We start from the raw sequence: 20,331 nt of genomic DNA, 5'->3' as shown, positions 1-20,331 counted from the left end.
TATGTAGGATGGCAATGAAAGCTTACGCTGTTCATCCAAAAGTGTCCAGGCAGCCCGTTTAATTAGTGAATTCAGCCACTTTAAGGTGCCCTCATTGCTGATACAGGCATTCAGTTGTGCGTACACAGATAAGCATAATATCCATAGAAAAGCACGGACCAATAGAATGAGACACTCTGGAGCAGCAGTACATGAGCCTAATGTAAGCATGCCCAATGCCAAGTGTCGGCTAGAGGGGTATAAAGCCCCCCAGCATTGGTCTGTGGAGCAGTGGAACTAAGTTCTCTAGAGTGATGGAGCTCCATCCAATACCTTTGGGATGAGTGGCGTTTATAATACACAATTGTTCATCCAACCTCAGTACCCGACCTCGCTAATGCTCTTGTGGGTGACTACAATCAAAACCACACAGCAGTGTTCCAACATTGAATAAAACAGTAGTAGCGGCCATACTAAAGCTTGAGAAGATAACAGCAGCCTGTGTCAATAATGTGACGGGCTTCTCGTTTAATGAGGGCAAAGTTAGTATATTCACGTTTTTGTTTCATTTTAAGCTTGAACAGTGTGATGTTCTGGTGTGACAGAACCATAAAGAATGTGGAGAGAACTGTTTGCCTGTTCCTGAAGCTGCCCTGTACTGCTAAGGCTATGATAATCCCTTTTGTGCTCATTTCACCCACTGTTTGAAGAGCCCTTTTGCGGCTGGTGATCATTAATTTCATTACAGGAAGTTTAAATCTTTCTCGTCGGTGCTGCTTCGGCCCTGAAGCTTTTAATGCACCTCAGGGTCTGAGGTGTCGGCATGTCAGTTTGTGTGTTAGTCATGAAAGGACAAAGTTCATTCACTTCAGTTCAGCTAAATTCATTGTGTTTCCTTTTTTCATACGTTTGAAATATGTAAAGGGCGTAATGTTAACTCTGCTGCAGTGTAACTGTAGTCGGCAAGTACAGGAATAATAACATAACCTTTTATCTCAATTTTTGTCCTTTTTTCTGTATTTCTCATAATTTGAAAATATCGGCTGCCATTTACACTGTGTCAATTGAAGAATGTTTTTTCCTTCTCCTGTGAAGATTTTTGCAGATATGAGGTTTTGTTCCGTCAGTGATGAGTTTCATAGCTTGCAGCTGTAATGTCAGTTTGCTTCTTTGGCCAAATGTGTAATTGCACGCAATGTGTGAAGGAACATACATCGATCAGGCATAACATTATGTCCTTGTTTCTACGCTCATTGTCCATTTTATCAGCTCCACTTACTATATAGGTGCACTTTGTAGTTCTACAGTTACAGACTGTTGTCCATCTGTTTCTCTGCATACTTTGTTAGCCCCCTTTTACCCTGTTCTTCAGTGGTCAGGACCCCCGTGAACCCTCACAGAGCAGGTACTATTTGGGTGGTGGATCATTCTCAGCACTGCAGTAACCCTGACGTGGTGGTGGTGTGTTAGTGTGTGTTGTGCTGGTCTGAGTGGTTCAGACAGTTTTTCAGACAGTGGATCAGGAGTTTTTAAACACTGTGTCCGCTCCAGTCATATTTTAGTGAGTTTATCTTCCTCCTGATTTCTAAATTTAACTAAAGGTCTTATAGAGTTCAGCTTGAAGTGGGGGAATTTAACCCAACACGGAGCTTGTGAATCGGTAGTCCAACATTCAGCGCTGAAGTTTAAAAAAAACAATGTGCTGGGGTTCTTGATTAAATCAACAGTCTGGAGATTAATTTCTAGAAAAAAAAATCATACACAATATTGAACTGTAACATTTGTAATTGGAAGATTTTCCCCACATCATTCAGGCTTGCTTACTTCGGTACAACATAACGCAGTTACATATTGTTAACACTTGTGACATTTAAGCATTAGCATTATTTTTAAGAATAGGTAGAACGAGAAGAATAGAGCGTCAATAGCTTTAGTTCCTATGCTGGTAGTTGCTGGATGTGCTTAGAACCTCCGCAGCAGTTCTGTAGGGAACTCACTGTTTAAGCATTGTTTAATTTGATCCTTTTTCAATGAAGAAACAATACTTTCACTTGAGTGTAGCTTTAGCCTGCTCTTCCCATCTCTGATTAAGGATACGAAAGGTAGTAGATTAGCAGAAGGCCTTCGGACGAGTGCCTGTGGCATCAGATATCACAGCCGTAGCATTTGGCCAAAGATAATTGATGGCATGACCCTTCCAAACTATGTGTAAGGTTGCGCCAGCTGTTCTAGTGTTGCAGTATGGGAGTAGTAAAGATCTTGAGACGGTTCCATTTCAATCTGTTTCAATGAGGTAGTGACCATGTGGATAGATTTGAAGTAAATAGATTCTTGTAGCACTTTTGAAGGTTCTTCATTGGTTTAAGTTACCGCTGCCTCTGTAGTGCTGTAGTGCATTGTGGCCTAATTACTAGAAATCAGTTGTTCCATAATTTCTGCATCTTTATCCATAGATGGGTTCAACTCCTGTGTGACCTCCCTCATGCCCCTTTTTTAGGTATATGATTTAGATGAAATGCATCACTTTTGCTTGTGACCATACAAATATCATGTTTTCTAATCCACTGCAACTAGTGGTCCCAAAGTTTTTATTACACATTTCTATAACCTAAGAACAGCTCAGCTAGTTTGCATTGAAATCCCTGTTGTGGCAGAATAATAAGCCTTAATATATAATAAGCCTGGGATTTTAAGGGCTTAACATGAGCTTCTTTATTCCTTGTTTTTTCTTTTCTCATCCTATCATTCAGATAGGATGTTTAATTTAGCGATCAATATAATGTGTTTTTGTTAATTAAAATATATGTTAGCTGTTTTTGTGATGCCATCACAGTAAAACAAACTTTTTAAACCCATGATATTTACATTCACTGCCATGGAACTGCAGCAAAGACAGAAGACGTGAGTTTAATGAAAAACCAGCAGCTCTTAACTAAACCGTGACACTCAACAGCTGTGCATGTAGATTGTTTACCCTGGTTAGTTATGCTTCTTTTGATTTGTGCGACAAGCCAGTAGACTAATTTTCTGAACTCTTACGTGTCAAATGTAGTTGAAATGCACATCCTTAACTATTACCTGGTTGAACTATTACTCCTTTTGTCGTTTCACCGTACTCTTATTCCAGTACCACCATATTTCAAAGTTCCATCTGTGTTTTGTCGTTTTTTGGTGCAAAGAAATATTACCCCAACACTCTCTGTAGTGTATTGCGCTGCATCTGTCACAATGACCCTGCGTATCATATGAGCTAGCATGATATGGGCGTATGTGATGTTCGATAAAGCTGTTGGAATCATGTTGATATGAGAAGCTGGACTGGACGTGCCACAACTGTAAACTCTAACTAAAAATCTAACTGATCTCTCCTTTAATCAAATAACAAAAATACAAAATCCATTCATTTTGTGCAAATTATCGTGTATCAGAACTGCAAGCACATTTTTGTGCACAAGAACACAGTGACTCTGATGCACAGTACTGCTCTTATGATGGATTGAAAGCTGTTTGTCTCTTAATGATGCCCCCTTGTGGATGATTTGTAGGCTGTGTGAATTCCACAAGGTGCTTCAGTCTAAAACAGTCTGAATTATGATTATATGAACAGCTTTTTCTATTCATGTTTGCAGCCTAAATAAGCATGTATGTGTTTATTTTTAATATAGGCTGACAAAAACAAAAATGTATTCACTGCCTTACAAAACTCCATATGATGATGCAGATTTGTTGTGACAGTAGTCATTACTGCCTTATGCATTCTACTGCACAGTCCATGCATTTCAAACACTGCAGGTACGTGTATTCATGTTTTAAACACTTTTACAGGCTAGTAGATCAGGATGGAGTACTTTTTGAGCTGTGCATGTGGGTGTTTTGTAACTGGGCCGCGTAGCTGAGTGGTTAGTTGTTCTCCATGTGGGAGAGCAGGGTTCAAGCCCAGTGCAGTGGAGCACTCATTGGGCTTCTAACTTTCCCGGCCAATCTGCTTTGACACTGCATGCATGAGTTAATTTGTTGTCGTGACCTTTAACGCTGTGTTTATTATGAAAACTCATATCATGATAATGATACCAACACGATTTATCATCCAGGCCTAATGTGAACATTATAGACTCATTGTAGACTTACAGCGACTCATTGGTCGATGTTGCTGCCTATGTGGAGGTGTTTCCTGATTCTCCACACAGTCCTCCTGGATGTTATGCTTTGTATCTCTAGTTAACACTCCTAATTCAGCCCAGCAGGCCTTTCATCACATTATTTTGCTGTGTTAGACCAGGGTACACCATAAATTTCCAGTTTTAGCCAGCTTTATATTATTCTTGGTCACATACGATGCACATAATACAACACTGAAGTAGCCCAATTCTTCTGTTCTCTTACTCATGTAGTATTGGGCTGCCTGGTGTCATTGAGTTGTTCCTTGGTTCCTGTGTCCTCCATCCATTCAGTATCATGGCTCTTTCTTTTCTGAGCTGCTGTTGAATGCCAGAGTGATGCTGAAATAGAGCTGTGTGTCTCTTTCTATAACTGGAGATGTCTAGGATTAGTCGGTTCCACTCTGTTTCCATTAATGTGGCCTCCACATACCATACACTCACGCGCACACACACACACACACACACACACACACACACACACACACACACACACTGTACTGTTGTCCCAGAAATAAGGTTGACATATCTAGTCAGGACAAACAGCAGCAGAGTGTTGTTAACCATTAAAGGCAGTCAGACTGCTTTTATACTTCTGGGGTTTGTCTGGGGGAAATAAAACGAGTCAGTGATTTGAGGATACTGGGTTCTTAAAGAGCAACAACAGTGAAATACATAGTCCATAGTGCTTCTTATGTGTTCTTTTTATAGAAACAAGTTTTCTTTTTTTTCGTAAGACCCATGATGTCCCAATGAATGCATTTCGCTTTCTTTCATTTACATTTATTTGCCTCCAATACTCCCAATTCACGTTTTGCTGGTTGCAGCATAAAGGAGTTGTGAAATCTAGCAGCTGTGGAAAATACTGTGTTAGCTTAAAGCTGTAAGCTGTACATACTTAAAATTGGTTCTTCAAGGTTTTCTTCAGTAAAGGCAGTGGTTCTATTCAACTATGAGTTCTGTATACCATTGTTAGGATGTTCTGGAACCATTGTTAGGATGTCAAGCTTGTAACCCTATTATAAATATGTTATGCTACCCTGTTCTATTATAGAACAACACTTTTTGTTGCTATATAGAACAATTTTTGCAAATATTCTATGTAGGACTCTATACAACACATACTCCGTCAGTCTGAAGAACCATTTGACCATGCGAAGAATTATTTAGACATGCAAATGGTTCTGTATAGAACTTGCCTTGACTGGAAAAAAAAAAAACCTTGAAGAATCATCTTTTTTTGTGATTTTTAAGTGTGTGTGCCAGTCATTCTGGTGATGTTTTTCACTCACAAAACCTGAAAACTCAACACTGTAAAAAGAAAATTGTCACAGGAACGTTCCACTTTGCTGGCTACAATCAAGACTTTGTATTCCCCTTAATGAATCAGCTTCTGTTCTGCTCCTTGTGATTTTGCAGGAACTGTACAAGGTCTTGTTCAGGTAAATTGCTGATGGTCTTACTGACATTTTGAATGAATTCTTGTGTTCACACGTGCACCTAAATGTTTAATTACTGTTGAATTCTTGTGTGAATGTGTGTGTGTGGTGTGAGTGTGAGAATGGGGGTAATGTCTTGATGTTTGGAATCAAAAATTGAAAGAACTGTTGTGTGGAAGCGCGTCTTGGAATTGCCTTGCTTGATTTTAATTACTTGGAATCGCTTAGCTCCAGAATTTCTAGAATCAAACAGCCCTTCTTTACAAGTTAACCCAGAACACTACAGGAGACTGGAGAAGAGAAGTGTGTCAAAAAGTTTGTTTATGCTTGCATATGTACAATATGGAAAGATGTTGAAACCAAATGGGTGTCGGCAAACCAAGTGACAGCTCTGTATTTTGTCTAGGAACGGTCTAACTGTCTATTTGTTTAGTTTTATTATTATTATATGATTGTTTGCAGGAACTGCTGGAATCAGAATGACCAAAGTTATCACAGACATGGCTGAGCTCTGCTATAGATGCTGTAAATTCCTTCCCTTCATACAGAGTAGAGCTGTGATTCAGAAGAAACAGGCATGGCATTACTATGTGCTGTTTGTGTTCCTCTTACTCTGTCATGCATGTCGTGTAGCATGAATCCTCCACCGCCAAGTACACAGGTTTGTTTTCATTGCTTCCACAAGCTCTTCTACTTTGAGTGTGTCCCTCAGCAGTGTTATTTTGGAGTTGCGTGTGCCTGCATGTGTTTTAGCCCTAGCTATAATCTTTAAGAAGCGTCCGTTAACTGTTTTAATGGGGCTTAGAGATCTTTGTGGTAATGCTGATTCTTCACAAATATAAGCTTTGTAATACGTTTAATGACTGCCAACCCCAGCATAAACTCCTAACCTGCTTTACACTCATATTGAACGTTTTACCCATGTTTTATCTAACATCCTGTGTGTGACAGTCTAGCACACTAGAGCTTTTATCGTCTGACAATCAGGATGACCAAATTTGTCACAGAAATGACAAGAGATCTGCTATAGAGACTATAGATCCCTTGAGATCCCTTCCTTTTCGCACAGAATAGAGCTGTGATTCATAAGAAACGATCATGGCATTAGTAAGCGCTGGAACAATGGCTTCTGCACCTGCAGGATGTAGTCCGAATACAAACAGCCTACAGAGCGGAAGATCCATCGGCTGAATGCTGCACTGAGTGGACTGAAGTGTGTCTGTGACTAATTCCAGTCCATCACTAGTCTGCGCTCATTCATAAGAACATGCAGTGTCTCAAAGCTAAGGAGGCAGCTGAAGACTGCATTTCTTAGCTGTTATGTTGCCGAAGGCTGTCTAATAGGATCTTTCAAATTCAGCCGAGAAGCAGATCCTTCATTTCTGAGAATTTGAAATCCTTCCTTTCAGTCACCCACAACCAGAGATGGACAATACTCGAGCAGTTGCACTTCCATAGTATGTTCCATACTATGTACTTAGCTATTATTTCGGAGGATAAGGCCTCTTCTCCAGTATTATTGAAAGTCAATACTTGTATTTAGGCCTGACACAATCATGAAATTTTACAATTGTCACATAAATAATTACGATTAACAATTTGTCTTACCTTATTCATTATATACATCTATTAAAATGGCTAACTTGGCTTATTAGCCAATCTTGCTTGGCTTACTTTGTTTTTACTTTCACTCTGGCTCCACTTTGGCTCCACACTTCAACTTTTGAGTAAGATTTGGATCTAGTACTTATATTTTTTCAATCTCTCTATATTCTTGCTTCTCCTGCCCATAATCCATCACCTGGAGAGCAAAACCATTTAAAAAATGGCAAAACAGCTGTGACTGGCAAGATTCTGTGGCACAAGACTTTGTAATGGAATGTAATATGTACATTTAAAATGCAGTGTTTTTAATGTCATGCCTTGTAATTTTTTAGTGTAATGTAATCCAAATGTGTTGCATCGCTTAGGCTGGTCTACTAAGACCGTTTTGACTGTGTGTGAACAAGCACTGAAAAGAAGCCTTCATGCACCAGCCCTAGCCAGGTCTGTCCTACCTCAGCTGCTGCCTCGACTTTGAGGCACAGCTGTAGTTCAGTTTGCAACAGTGCAACGCAGTTCTCTGACAATTGACATGCTCACGTGTCCAGTGCTGTTTATTTTATTTTCTCTGTGGTTAGCAGTAACTGTGCTTATACTGTTGTGTGTTCCTCTTATTCTGTCAATCATGTCATGTAACTTTGCATGTCATGCAGCATCACATAAATCCTCCAATGCCAAACACACCAGTTTGTTTTCATAGCTTCCACAAGCTCTTCTACTTTAAGCGTGTCCCTCACCAGTGTTATTTTGGAGTTGCATATGTTGTTTGTGTGTGCCTGCATGTGTTTTAGCCCTGGCTATGAGCTTTAGGAGGCATCCGCTGATTGTGGTTTAATAGGGCTTAGAGATCTTTGTGGTAATTCTGCTTCTTCTCACATATGAGCTTTGTAATGAGCATCATGACTGCCAACCCCTGCGTGAAATCCTAACCTGCTTCTGAAATCCTGCTTTACACTCATATTGAACATTTTACCCACTATATTCTATCTATATTTTATATCTATTCTATATCTATTCTATATCTAATATCCTGTGTAATTTGTAAGAGTCCAGGTTGTTATAGAGGGAGTGAACATTAGCGAGGCATATTGAAGGAACTGTCAGACTTGTCGGGTAAGGATAGCCTTTTGCTTTAGTTTAGCCTTTGACACAGCAGCCTGCTAGCCGAGTTAGTCTGTACTTAAATACTGTCCTCTGTGTGCCTCTGTTGGTTAGCCGTATCAGACGATGGTCTGGGGCCTGGTGCTCCTATGAAGCTCTGAATCCATGGCTCAACCATTGCTACTAACAGAATGGCTCCAGCAATATGTGATGTTTGTTGTGTATGGGGCATATGAAACAAAGGACTTGAGAAATTCTGAGTTAAACAAACAATTTTAGCACTATTTTTGCCAAGCATTATGATATTGGCTACCAAGTCTCATAGACCCCATTTACACCTGGTATCTGGATTGTATTCTGATAAGATTTAAGCCACATGCATTTACACTTGGTAGTCAGTTGCATCTCTGGTTAGTCAGACTGAAATCTGCTTGCTTTGTAGGATGGAATATGCAAATCTGCTCCTTATGTGGCATCCAATTACCGATTGCTTTATTAAGTCGTCTGCAGTTTGTATTGAATAGTTGTGTCTGTCCATACTGCTGTTAAGCATTTTATTTCGTCTGGTCTCCATCTGTGTGCGTCCTCCATGATTATCTCCCTTGCAGACACTGATCGCGTGCCCAGTGCTGCATGAGGAGAGTTTCGGATGTACTGGGAGGGGTTTTGGTTGTACTGGGAGGGTTTCGGTTGTACTGGGAGGGTTTCGGTTGTACTGGGAGAGGTTTAGGTTGGCGAATGTGTCTTTGAGAGATGGGTGCGTTTACACCGCTAATAATGTGGCTCAAATGCGTCTCAGTCCACCTCTTAAATGGTTTGAGCAATTGGACCTGTATCTGTTTTAAATTGGGTGTGTTTACACTTGCATTTTTATGTGGTTTGGCCTTATCCAGATATAATCCTGATACGCAAGATGCATGAAGTGACCAGATGTAAGGGTTTTAGTTTACCCATGAGACCCATCAGTTTTGCAGCCTTGAATGTAAATCTCACAAATGTTCACATTAAAAAAAAAAGCATTATTTAATGCAGTACTGCTGTGCTGTAGGCCTGGGTTATATCTAAAAAGATCATTAGCATGATATTTTTGTGTGAAATTGCAATTAGGAACTCCCCCTTAACTGTTTTGATGAAAATCTGTAATAAAAATCACACATTTAAGTAACATACTGAGTAACTCAGGAATACCATCTTTTAAAAAAAAAAAACTACTTCACCTGTCGTTTTAATAGTTGGTGCTACAAATGTGTGTTTGTGAGCTTCTTCTGGTGTAGGTTTGTGCTGGCTTGCATGCTAATAGAGCCCCTTGCTGGAGTAACTTCAGATTGCAACACATGCTCTTAATAAGTGACTTTCAAAGACATGACCATGTGCTTTATATAATATGTTTTCTGTTATGATAAGGGAGTCATTCTCAAATTCAACTATGAGTATCTTTGAAAAAACAAGTAATATTATATTTTGAGATTTTTTTCTGAGTTTAACAAACACCATGATTACTGCTTTTTATTTTGCCTTTTAATAGTCATTCGGTCACTTGTCAATCATTAAAGATAGTTGATTATAGTGCCTTGTCACCCAGGAGTGCTGTACATTGTCATCACAGCACCTGCTAATACTTAGCTGTTTATTTGCAGTACCCTGCTCATCACTATTGGCCAATACAACCTCTTTAAATCAAAGACTGGATTTTGCATGCTGCATTTTAACAGGCTGCCAAAAAGAAACCTGTGGTTTCACAGTTATTACCAAATCACTCACTTCCATATCACTTTACAAATGTTTCAGAATTGCAAACTACAAAAACAATTTCACAGTCTCACCTCTAGTGATCTCTAAGTTTTGTGCAGTGTATCTGTGGCCTGAGCAGAAGGACTTGAGACCTCACGTTCTTAAACATGCACCAACCTTCCAGTGAAGTGTAGTGACAGAGAGCCACAATAGTGTTGGGATGCTTGAAGTGCTGGAATTGGGTGTCACACCCTGTGAGCATCCCGTGAGAATAAAATCTGATGATTACAGGGTGATTCTTGGGAAGCCAGAGAGCTTGTAGATGAATTCTAAGCAGGGAGCCCTCATTCTGCAGTTAGAGCTCTTTAAGCGATCCTGGTTTTTTCGCTATGAGGGGTGATTAATGGCTGGGAGTTAATTCAGTTTCAGCATAATGGGTTTGTGTGTGTGTGTGTGTGTGTGTGTAGGAGTGTGTAGGGGGGTTAATCTAGTCTTAGTGAAATTGATTTCCACTCTCTTGCTAATTTTAGATGTTGGAGAGGAGCTGCTCTCTGCCTTATAAAGGTGTCAGAAACGCTGCAGAGGCAGGACAGATGGATGGAGGGGTCTAGAATGTTGCACTGGAAGTTCTAGCATGCTGGTAGATTCTAGAACATTGGGCTGCAGTGACCTCACAACCAAAACTAGAACACAGTTCTCAAGCTAGATCCACCAAATTGCAGGATTGTGATTTTGGGACCGATCACATGAGTGGTTTTCGTGCAGCATCCATTCAAACATAATTTTTTTTTCCCCATGGAAAATTTAAATTTTAAATTTAGCTGCCAAAACTAAAAAAGCCAATTTGAGAATTTGAGACATCAATCATATCTTAGCTGATGGACTACATCTAGAATGGGGGAAAAGGTGTAGATCAAGTTTTATGCTGAATAATACTTTAAGCTCTGCAGTGTGCTGGAGATGAGGGTCTAGACTGAATCAGTCACATGTGGAAGTCACTGAGGTCAAATGTGGAAAGCTTGCTCTGAACACCAGTGGATAAAATTATAAAATTAGCTTGTTTTCTACAGCTGACTTTACCCGCTTGGAGCTTTCAGATGCAGTGAGAAGAGAGGGCAAAAGGAAGGAAAGGAGAGAGAGAGGCAGGAACGCCAGGAAACAGCTCCTCACTGTTACATAAGCGGCCAGCTGTGTTATGGGTTTTTGCTCTGGTGAGCTGCGTCTGTCAACCTCTCTCTTGGTTTCTCTCTCTCTTTGTCTCTCTCACTGTCTCACTCTCTGTCTGACACTCAGATCAACTGTGTGATGGGTCTCAGACTGGGCAGCACGGGTCATTCCGGTGTTTTGGCGGAAAGACGAAAAGCTCCTAAAAGGCTTGGAGCAGTGCTGCAGGCCAGAGTCCAGTCTCAGGTTCACTACGCTGCTGAGCTGCCAGCCAGGGACGCTTTAACAAGGTGTTAAAACGCACAGAGGTGTGAGGTTGCAAAGAGCATCTACAGTGTGAAAGGATGAAGGGAGCAGGGACAGAGAGAAAGCAGAGAGAGAACTGGACAGATACATGTCCTAGACTTTATCTTTCACATTTGATTAATAGTATATTGCATCTCTGGCTTCTTGGTGTTGTATGCATTTGTAAATGCTGTCTATAAATCCACACTGTGGATTTAGGTTGATAACAGAGAAACTGGGGCCAGTATCACTGATGTATGGAAATTCAAGTTATATGTTATAAACTAGTTATAAGTGTTTACCAGGTTTTTGCATTACTAAATCAAAATGGGTCGCACCACACAAATTACTTTTAATGTTGAGTTTAATATCTACTAAATATTTACAGCTACTCTTAAGCAGGTGTAAGTGCTTGTGAAACCAACAGGAGCCACATAGATAGTTCAATGTAAACAATAACATGACCTAAACAGGAAAGGCTAATTGCCAAATTCCCTTTTTTGGCGAAGATAAGTTATATAATAAACAATAAACTCTGTATGCTGTAGTTTTACTTTCGGCTCCAAACTAGAAACTCACATCTGTGGCTCCAGTTCAGTGAGACCATAGCTAACATCAGTGGCTCCAGTTCAGTGAGACCATAGCTAACATCAGTGGCTCCAGTTCAGTGAGACCATAGCTAATATCAGTGGCTCCAGTTCAGTGAGACCATAGCTAATATCAGTAGCTCCAGTTCAGTGAGACCATAGCTAACATCAGTGGCTCCAGTTCAGGGAGACCATAGCTAATATCAGTGGCTCCAGTTCAGTGACACCATAGCTAATATCAATAGCTCCAGTTCAGTGAGACCATAGCTAATATCAGTGGCTCCAGTTCAGTGAGACCATAGCTAATATCAGTGGCTCCAGTTCAGGGAGACCATAGCTAAAATCAGTAGCTCCAGTTCAGGGAGACCATAGCTAATATTAGTGGCTCCAGTTCAGTGAGACCATAGCTAACATCACTAGCTCCAGTTCAGGGAGACCATGGCTAATATCAGTAGCTCCAGTTCAGTGAGACCATAGCTAATATCAGTAGCACCAGTTCAGTGAGTTCATAGCTAACATCTCTAGCTCCAGTTCAGTGAGACCATAGCTAATATCAGTAGCTCCAGTTCCGTGCGACCATAGCTGACGTCCATAGCTCCAGTTCAGCGAGACCATAGCTAATATCCACTCTTGCAGTTCTCACTTTGCAGGTGCTGCTAATGTTTCTGCTGGACTGATGCTGTCGTTGTTGTTTCAAAAGAAACCGTTATTTAAAAAGCTGCACATTTGAGTTTGTTTCTTTATATTTTCTCACAAAGTTGGACTCTGATGCTGAATTTGCCCTGATTGGCTTTTAAACTCCAAGGCGTTGTGACATCACAGTGGAATCAAAACAACTACTGTCTTTCTTTTTTTTAGTTGAGTTTAGCATTGGTTAAAGTATAACCAGAGACTGAACCTGTCTCTTCATTTGAGTGGTGAGCCAGAAATGATTTGGGTATGACTGCCGTGTGCAGTTCACAAACACATTAAATTACATAAAAACTAGTGAGGACCACCCCAGCTGGACACCACCAGACCAGCTAGTGATTTCCTCAGCATTGAGTAGATACACTCTCTTGGTCTCTCTCTGAAATATGAATTTCTTATGAGAGTTGAAGTTTCAGTTTTGCCCTCTGGGATGTTAGCTGTAATGACCATATGTGCAGGACTATTCTTAGCACTGATGGATGAAGATCTGCAGACGCACCCTGACACACACACAGTCGTTTTAAGGCCATTTATCAGTGATTTATATTTAAAGACTCTTCAGCAGTCTGGAGTTCATTAGCCATTAACGTGCCTAAGTAAATCAATATATGACATGCAGGCACACACACACACGTTTGTCCTGCTATACATATGAGGACATCCATAGACTTCTGTTGATTTTTGTGTTACTGTAGCTAAATAACACTACACCTAAACCCTAACCCTGTCCTCACTTGAGCAAAAATGTCATATAGTCCTATCATAGTGAGGACATGGGGTCCTCACAAGTATAGCAATACAAGGACACACACACATGCACGCACACACAAACCTCTTTCTGTAAAATTTGTGCAGATCTTCTGTACATACAGTAAACCAATAATAAGAACTGGTTAAGAGGGGCTTATGGGATGTGTAGTTTTATTATCTCTGCTGTATGGTTATAATATGTTGTGCTTGTTATGTATTAGGTGGTGTTCCTGGTGATGGTTAACTGAATCACCGTGGTAACAGCCCCCAGCGATGGTGCAAAATCTGCCATGACTTCCTGATTCACTGGGATATAAGTGTGAGGTAACAAACCCCAGACTTGAGTTTGGTGTGAGCACAAAGAGCCATGCAGAAAGTACCTTGTCCCCATTGTGTAGTATGGTGGTGGAACTGTGACAATGTGGGGCTGCTTCTCTTCCAAAGGCTCTGGACAACATGCTCAGACAGACGATATCATGGACTCCAGAAGATATTAAAAGTACCAGCAGATATTAAATCAAATCCTGATTGCCTCAGCCAGGAGGCTTAAACTGGGCTGTGGTTGGATCTTCTAGCAGGACAGTGATTCAAAGTATGCCTCAAAATCAACACAAAAATGGTCCACTGACCACAGAATCAAGGTTTAGTCAAGGCCACCCGGTCCTCTGACCTAAACCTCATAGAAAACCTGTGGGATGAAGTGTGTGAAGTGTGCCTAGTTTAGGTCAGTGGCGGTGGTTTTCACAAAAGATGCTTAAAAAGACACCTTTGGAAGAAGCTGATCTGTGATACAGTTTTACGTTTTGATACAGTTTCACATTTTTTTATTGTAATCAATAGTCTGAATTTCAGCACTCTGGGGAACCATCCCTGAGATCTGCCACTTAGAAGAATAAAAAAAAGACAAAACTTCAGCCAGAGCATGTACAGTACTGACTCTCACTGCGTGTGGAACTCTTTAGAAAGAGCCCCCCAGAGCCATCCTGCACAACGTCATTAAGCTTCCCCAGTGGAGCAGAGTGTAAAAACTGAAGTGCCCTTTCATCTTTGTATGTGTGAGTGTGCATGTGCTCTGTTTGGGGACAGAGAAATGTTTTACATGTTTTGCCTGGCTAGGCTCTTTAGTGTAAACAGCTCATATGGGTGGAGGAGTTTGTGCCCCAAACACACACAGAGGGCGGTCAGTCAGGGTGTGGGTGAGGGGTTGGTAAATGAGTGGTTAAGTTCAGTGTTATGAAACGGCTCTTGATTTCTGCATGTTGGTGCCTCCCAGCCTGGCCTGCTAGGCTTAGTGCAGTACAGGAGGGTGAATGTTACACACCGCACAGTGTCTCTGATGCATGAGGTCTACCCTTAAAGTTTCTTTATGACTTCAAGTGTCCCTGATTCTGCACCTTCTGAGATATGAGAATTTATAATTTTGGTCACCCTTTATGTTGCTGGTCCTCTCTAGCTTATCTACAAATGCTCAAACTGAGAAACTATGTAGTGAAACTGATTATTATTATTATTACTTAGGACCAAATCTAGGTTTAGGTTTTGAGATGAGGTTAAATGTAGGGTTAGAATGAATGTTAGGTTGAGATTATTATTTTTCTTCAGCTGCTTCACTCATACATCCAGTGTCTTCTGTTTTAGGTTATAATAAGAACAGCACATAATTGGCCTGGGATGACTTTTTATGGAGGTTAAAATAATGTTAGATATGTTTTAGCTAACACCAGTGTGTTAGCTATGTGTTCCACAAAATTAACACCATGAAAACTAGGGCAGCCAGATTGATTGATTTGTATTGTTTGTATTATTGCAATCAGAGTTTTTGTGATGAAAACATTTAAGGCCTGTGGTAACAGAACAGATCAAATAACATGACATGCATGTAGTGTGAGAAAGTCTTGGGTAGATTGCTGGGTAAGTAGCATTGGTGGTTGTGTCTAACATAAGAGCAGAGGTGTGCAAAGCGCTGAGCCCTGTTCTTCCTGACTTAACCACTCTGCTGTACAGCTGCTTACAAATAAAACACATGCACAGCTCAAAACGACTGTCCTTAACGACTAGCCTGTAGAAATCTGATGTCTGTTCTCAATCACAGTGTGAAAATTGTAGTATTTGACAAAAAAACAGTGCACTTCAAAGTGCCACTCACAGTTGAAGTTCAGCTGATCTGTCTGGCTTTTATTTGGAGCTCATAGAGTGCCTCGTAATGGTAAAATAGTGTAACCATGTGTCCATGATGTGAAAACTATTTGTGTTTTGTGTCCATGATGTATAAACTACGACAGGTCTGCAGAGATTGTCCTGGGACAGTGTGAAGGTATGAGGTAGTTACACTTTAGCAAATTGAATAGAGTAGATCAGGTGTGGTTTTGGTACACGAAACGTAAGTCCAGATTAGACTGGGCAACCACTCACCATAATTGAACGGGTCTTAAACTAAAGCACCATTTTCAGCTTTGAGCTGGGTGGAGTTTGAAAACCAAGTGGTTTGAAAGGAAAAACTAGAAGGAAATTACTATGGTGTTACATTTGTTAATGTGTTCATGTTAATGCAGTAAAAATGTTGTTTTAACACTGTAAAAAGAAACATTTTTGATTACTTTTAAAACATGACTGAAACATGCATATTCAGCCAAACAAGCTCAACCAGATACCAGATGACCCGTTATACCGCCCTCTACTAGGGTTCACCCTAATTTCATCATGTGATTTTCATGTTTAGTTCAGTTGAGCTCTCATTTTCTTATGATGAAAGTAGTTACTGAATTAAATAATAAACACATTCTGATGAAGATTATCTGCTCAAATTACTATAACAAAATAGTTTTTTGCTTTATAAATGGAAGAAATCTTGCAAGATAACAAAATGCAATTAATCCAGATCACACAAAAAAGTGTGATTGACATTAATTGCATCTAAAAACTCTATTGCGGTCAGTATTTAGCTAACCATGTATCAGTTCATGGTGCAATGTACATAAAGATGTATTTATTTATTGATTAATTTTAAGTAGAATGTGTCTTTTGATGTCTGCATTATATTTCTGTCTCTTTTCTGTGTTCACTTATTAGTGATGAACATGAAAAAGATATATCGACACAGCCGTAGGTATTAATTTTGGTGTGTATGATTATATATACGTAAGTGGTCTTTATTGAGTGAGAGAGAATGATGTTTGACTGTCCCAATACTGATCAAATTATGTTACTGAATTACTAACAAATATTCAGATTATTTACTCTAGTATTGATATTTCAGAAAATCACCTAGATTGAGGTCCTTAAGAGTGTGTGTCTGTCTGCCTTTAGTGAGCCATGTGACCTGAGCAATCTGATACAAGTTCAGTCTCATTGGCCTTAACAGAGCGAAGCCTCTCAGTTTACTCACACAGATATACACACTCAGTGTCTCCACTGTCTCAGAATGAGCCTCTCATGTTACTAAATACACCCTCATGTAGGACACAGCAGCAGGTGTACAGGGGGAAAGAAAGGTGGAGAATGAGCGAGAAAGAGGAAAAGAGAGGGCTGAAGAGGAAGAGAACGAAAGAAAGAGAGGGTGTGTTTGTGTGAGTGAGGGAGACAAAGTCTGTGTATGTGTGTTTGTGTGTTAGTGCATTACTTTACGTTTGGATGTGGAAGCATCACTTCTCTCTGCAGAAGAGGCTCAGAGAGGAGAGGGGCCGGACTGCGCAGGTACAGTTTGTTCTGATTGGCTTGTCAATTCCAAAGCATTGTGACATCACATTCAAAACAACCATTGTTGTCTCGTCTCATCTGTTTACTCTGTCTTTTGAGTTTAATTGAGATTAAAACGTAACTCTAGAGTTACGTCTTCATTTCAGTGAATGTATGTAAGGTTTATAGATATCTGCTCATCCAGGGACTCTTCTGAAATCAAGGGTATTAATAGGGAGCTTGTCCTCCTTTGCTGAAGTAAAAGCCTCTTGTCTTCAGTATGAAAGGTATTTGATGGGGTTCTGTCACTCCAGGGAATCAGTTCCACAGCCCAGTGCTGGAGGGCTTTATACCAGCTGCTCCAGAGCATCCCATTCTATTGGCACTGGTTTTCTATGGGGATTATACAAACTGTGTGCGCAACTGAACACGCAAGTCAGCAGTGGGTGCACATTAAAGGAGCTGGATTCACTAATTCAAAGGGGTGTCTGAATATAGTGACCACAGAAAGTACCTGCCATGCTTTAAAAAAGTATTACGTTCACTTAAACAGACAAAACTGTATTTTTTTGGCAAAGTATTTTTTCAAAAAGCAGCTGTTTCTCACATTGAAGACTCCTGCAGGTTTGCATCCAAAATGCCTTTGTGCTCTTCTGAGTTCATGATCTCATCAGTGGACACAAGCAATGAACACATGATGTGCAGTAAAATATGCAGTACTGTTTTCATTGAGCTGAACAGTTTTTAGTTTGCAGGGTAGCATTTGATTACAAACACATTACCGTTTTACCTGCTGTGATACATCCTTCACATCCATGTTTTGCTTGCCATCTGTTATCATTCACATTAACTATATTTTCTCCATCATGTTCCACACCAACTCCTTTCTGTTGACGTGACAAAGTGGTCTTGGTGGACTGATCTGTTTTGCATTATGATAATACATATGAGGAGCCATTAAAAGACAGTTCTACGGAGGACCCACCTTTCTTGGTTACCACCTAGATTTCGGAACACAGCTCCCGTCCTACGTAGTGTGAGGTAGAACTTTTTTCCCCCACCTGTAGTTGTGATTGTTAAACTGATAAAGCCGTGCTGCAGCTGTCCACGCATGGAATGGCTTCCCTCACAAATCTTGAAGGGGGGCTTAAAAGGTTTTTATTTTATGAAAGCTGAAAAAGATTAAGCATTGGCCATTTTAGTCATGTGGGTGTTATGGCTGGCAAAACGCAGAAATATGCAGGACAGGTCTACTCCATGACCAGGCTATGGGGCCTGTGCTGTAGAAGAACATGCATTGGCTAGGCTGATCTATGGTAGCGGCAGTGTATTATGTGTTTTGGTGGCAGTGTTTTTCAAACCACTCTGTTTCTGGCTTGTTAACTACAAAGATGTACTGCAGCATTTGCAGTGATTAACTACACCTTTGAAGAAACACAAAGCAGCAGCATTTTTCTTCCTATCTGCCACATCTGTAGTGTACGGTCAATTGCCATGGCAACAATTTCACCACTTTTTCCTATACTAAGGAAAGAATAGAACACTTGTTGGCTCGAAAAACACACAACAGCTCAATAAATGCTTCTGACTCCTGAAAGCCAAAGAATTAGTGAAAGTCCTCTACTTAAAGCTGTGATTCTGCATAATATGTTCTCTGAGGTAGGACTGGTTTTCCAAAGGAACAGTCTGTGCTTATACGTTATGAGCGTAATGGTGTGGGCGGAGTTTTCACAGACACGGCCTGATTAGGTTTGAGCTGATACTTTCTGTCTGTCAAAATTGTCGATCAAGTTGGATTATTCAAATGTCTGAAAACAGGTTGTCTGCAGCTTGAAAATGCACTGAAGTAATTATATTTGTCTTGCAGTTTTTTTTTAAACAAGTTTTCTGTTAATATGTAACTGTAGTTCATGTCTTGAATCAGTCCTGATATGTTGTCTGGCTTTAGAACGTTCTGCAGCAGCGTGAGGTAGAACTTTTTTCTCCCCTCACCTGTAGTCATGCTTGGTAAACTGATAAAGCCCTGTCTGAAGCTGTCCACACACAGAATGGCTTCCCTCACAAATCACTGTTAAAAATAAGAGTTCAGTTCAACTTAATATGATCTAGTAACTGATTACATGGCTTTTCTTGAATTGAATCAACTTAAGGACCCCAGAGTTCACACAACTTCTTAGTTGAGTCAAAAATTCTCCCACCTACTGTTGCTAGGTCTGCATCTAAAAAGATAAACAAAACTGAATTTGTGTTTTACTCAGTTTCCCCACTAGCTGGCACTCCTTCTATCACACAGGCCCATCTGGCATATTTTCCTCTTGGGCTTCCGGATATGAACAGCTGCAGTATTCCTGGGATTCAAACTCACAATCTCCTGATGTCAGCATGAGTTATTAGACAGTTGCACCACATGAGACGCTGCTTTGCTTTAAAGTTAAAACAACAAACATTCTCTCCAGTGTATTAAACATTTGTACATACAAAATCTGAGTTGCCGTAGCCATCCGTAAGTGTGCACCCAAAAGGAAAAATGTCTAGCAGGATTGTGTGATGGGAAGAGTCCTGGCTAGAGGGGGAAGTTCAGTGTTTAAAAAAAAAAAAATTCTTTATTATTTACTGAACTGAAATGCAGGACTAAAAAATTAAGAGAACTTTTGACTCAGCTAAGAAGTTTGAGTTGTGTGAAGTCCTCAAGTTGAGTCAACTCAAGAAAAGCCATGAAATCGGTTACTGTATCATTTCAGGTTGAGCTGACCTCTCATTTTTTTACAGTGAAGGGGGGCGTAAAAGACTTTTAATTTCTATTAAAACCTAAAAGGTTAAGCCATTTATATTAACAAGAAGCGATTCAGGCTGTAAACCAGAACAACCAAACCACACAAAGAACTAACTGGTAACTACTGGTAAAGACAGTTTCTGACAGCCAAGTATTTATTTTCTCTGGTTTAGACAGGCATGTCTGGTAGTATGATGTAACATCTTGCTGTGCAGAAATCGGTTAAACAGGGAACAAAAGTGCCGTGGATGTAAATTATAAAATACATTTTCAGTGTAAGGAACAGTCTGCAGTTCGTATTTACGGCTCTTATTTCTGTGTGTGCTGAAAATGTCCGGCCCTTGTTTCTTTTGTTGTGGTTGTTTTTTTTGTGTGTGTTTTTATTTAAGGCGGCCTGT

At 40.2% G+C, this 20,331-nt stretch overlaps 1 protein-coding gene across 2 annotated transcripts in view; it reads left to right on the top strand.

Annotated features, from left to right (window-relative positions):
* The window catches only part of pard3ab (par-3 family cell polarity regulator alpha, b), a 193,104-nt gene that overhangs the window by 6,968 nt on the left and 165,805 nt on the right, over positions 1 to 20,331 (top strand). The gene's annotated exons all lie outside the window — the stretch shown is intronic.

The sequence above is a fragment of the Colossoma macropomum genome, unplaced genomic scaffold (genome assembly GCF_904425465.1).
Source record: "Colossoma macropomum unplaced genomic scaffold, Colossoma_macropomum, whole genome shotgun sequence".
NCBI classification, from domain to species: domain Eukaryota; kingdom Metazoa; phylum Chordata; class Actinopteri; order Characiformes; family Serrasalmidae; genus Colossoma; species Colossoma macropomum.
This window is presented reverse-complemented; position numbering and strand designations above follow the sequence as displayed.